This window comes from Rana temporaria, chromosome 2 (assembly GCF_905171775.1).
Source record: "Rana temporaria chromosome 2, aRanTem1.1, whole genome shotgun sequence".
Lineage (NCBI taxonomy): Eukaryota > Metazoa > Chordata > Amphibia > Anura > Ranidae > Rana > Rana temporaria.
This window is the reverse complement of record NC_053490.1, coordinates 106,840,339-106,843,219: the sequence shown is the minus strand read 5'-3', so window position 1 is coordinate 106,843,219 and position 2,881 is coordinate 106,840,339. Positions and strand designations below refer to the sequence as shown.

At 42.4% G+C, this 2,881-nt stretch overlaps 1 long non-coding RNA gene across 1 annotated transcript in view; it reads left to right on the top strand.

The window, feature by feature from the left end:
• The first annotated feature begins 2,233 nt into the window (after positions 1-2,233).
• The window catches only part of LOC120929353, a 15,980-nt gene continuing 15,332 nt past the window's right edge, over positions 2,234-2,881 (top strand). The window contains exon 1 of the long non-coding RNA XR_005747374.1: positions 2,234-2,474. This is a non-coding gene — a long non-coding RNA (uncharacterized LOC120929353). The remainder of the gene's footprint in view (positions 2,475-2,881) is intronic.

Here is a 2,881-nt window from a genome sequence, read left to right as displayed (position 1 = left end):
CTAAGAGCTGTCTCCCTGCCTGCAGAACATCACAACTAAGAGCTGCCTCCCTGCCTGCAGCACATCACAACTAAGATCTGCCTCCCTGCCTGCAGCACATCACAACTAAGAGCTGCCTCTCTGCCTGCAGAACATCACAACTAAGAGCTGCCTCCCTGCCTGCAGAACATCACAACTAAGAGCTGCCTCTCTGCCTGCAGCACATCACAACTAAGATCTGCCTCCCTGCCTGCAGCACATCACAACTAAGAGCTGCCTCTCTGCCTGCAGAACATCACAACTAAGAGCTGCCTCCCTGCCTGCAGAACATCACAACTAAGAGCTGCCTCCCTGCCTGCAGCACATCACAACTAAGAGCTTCCTCTCTGCCTGCAGAACATCACAACTAAGAGCTGCCTCCCTGCCTGCAGCACATCACAACTAAGATCTGCCTCCCTGCCTGCAGCACATCACAACTAAGAGCTGCCTCTCTGCCTGCAGCACATCACAACTAAGAGCTGCCTCCCTGCCTGCAGAACATCACATCTAAGATCTGCCTCTCTGCCTGCAGCACATCACAACTAAGAGCTGCCTCTCTGCCTGCAATAGATACTAGTGATTAGTAAATAGGTGTAGATCTGCGAACCCCTAGTGATGTTAGCTAGTCGGTTTGTTGTGGAAATGATTTCAAACCTACACTGTTTGTACAACTGAGAATGTAGATTGCAGGGAATGATAAACACCCCTCCCTCCGTGTAAAGAATAAGAGAAGTGTATTTCAGGAACACTTATTTACACGGATTATTATTTGAAAGCCTAGAGGTCTCCTTGCCAATGCTGTAAGGCTGCCAGTTTAGATGAGTTCCAACTCCCCCCCCCCCCCCCCCCTCCTGGCTTCAGAATGTCCTTCTTCCTTGTCACTGAAGACATACACACCTACACTTCTATAATGACAGCACTGGGAGGCCGAGCCATGTATCCACCACTCCTGGTCAAACAGGACCTGCTGATGTCATCCAAGCCACATCACTGTGGACTGATATGTGTAAATCTACGCGATCTGCTCCATTTCTGCTTCTAAGAAAATACAAAGTTTCTGTTTTCAGAGAAAAAAAAAAACAAGTTTGTTTTGTGTGTATTTTTTGTGTTTCCTTTTTACCCTGATTGTTACATTTGATTCCTGAAAATTCCTCCCTATTGTCTATGGCTGCCGATATTGTGGCTTAGCTTTGAAGTGATTGAAATAAAATAGCATGCTTGCGAATCCTTTCCATTCGTCCAATTTATTTTGGTGTCTTGAAAATGAATACATTGTGAAAATAGCTGTTTCTATATGGCAACATCAATTCTTGGGAAATTAGTCCAATTAATTAAAAGCGGCATGCCATTCCCTCTGGTCGGTGCTGGGTCCCTGATGCAAGCTGCAACTATATTACATTGGAGCAGAGTAGACATCAGTGCTATACAACAAATGGAAGACTATCATCATAAATAATCTTGTCAACAAATGTATGTTTGGATGCGGCTTTTACACAGCTGGAGGAGTTACTAAACTAAAATTCGGGGAGATTTCTAGGAAGAGATTAACAGATCTTCAGTTTACATGCAATTTTTTTTTTTTTTTACATATTTTTTCACACATAAGACTATGTACACACTATTAGATTTTCTGCAAAATGTTGTCTTCAGATTTACCAAAACCATGTAGTGCAAGGGCCTGCCTGATTGCATACAAATTGAAACTCTCATGTTATATTATTTTAATAAATCTGAAGATAGAAATCTGCAGAAAAATCTAATAGTGTGTATGGGGGTCTAAGAATTACAGGGGTGGAGAGGGAAACTGTGCATGGTAGCCAATCAGCTTCTAAAGCTGGCCATACATTATACAATTTTCTAGTTCAATTTCCTTAAAATGTACCTTTAACTCTGTAGTGCAAGGGCCTGCCTGACAGCATACAAACTGAAAAAGTTTAGGTTTGACCTCATATTAAAAAAAATTGGTAAGTCTAAAGGAAATTTGTATAATGTTCAGCTTGTTCAATAAAGCTTTGACAAAAGAAAACCTGGAAGCTGATTGGTTTCTATGAAGAGCTGCACCAGGTTTTGCACTCTCCAGTTTTAGTAAATAACTGTGCCTGCTAATCTATACAGAGTGTGTGTATGAAGTACAAATGTGAACATAAAAGTCATATCCCCCCAATAAATGAGATCTCTGCCTGGTTGTGTCTATCTATCTATCTCTCTATCTATCTTTCTATATCAGCCCCATATATCCTAAGCATTCTGTAACACATCTGTGTGCTCTTTGTCTGTTCTATACACCCTTTGATGTACATTTGGCCTGAAACCATGCTGAAAATATCCAAAGTATTTACAACACTAGCTTCAAAAAGGAAAACCCGTTTGTTGAGCTCTGCACACAACTCTGAGCTCACCTGGAGGACTCCTAATGACTTTGGGGGGAAGAAGGAGTTGAGTAGCTGTAACACATGGTAAGAGATCGTGACTAGATTGCATGAAACATTGGGCTCCTGGAATACTAGGCAGAAAATTACTTTTTTTTGTTTTTTTAATGGGTGCATGCATGTTCCTATAGGTGGGATTTGGTGTAATCCCAGGGAGGTTGTTGTAAAGTGTTGTTGCCCAAGTCTTCTGCTGTCAATCAACCCTTTCACCCCGGGCAGGGAGAGCTATGAGCTCGCATGAGTTAAATGCACAGACATCCCATGATAAACGTTTGCAGACATTGCGCATGCACTTCTATACCATTGACTTTCTTCAAGCCTACAAACTTTGACTACATGCTCCTCTATACATGTCAGTGTGGCTGAATTTAAGCTAAGTCACCTTGTAGGCACTCCCTTGTCTACTGTCTCAAGCACAGAACACCTACCAATGT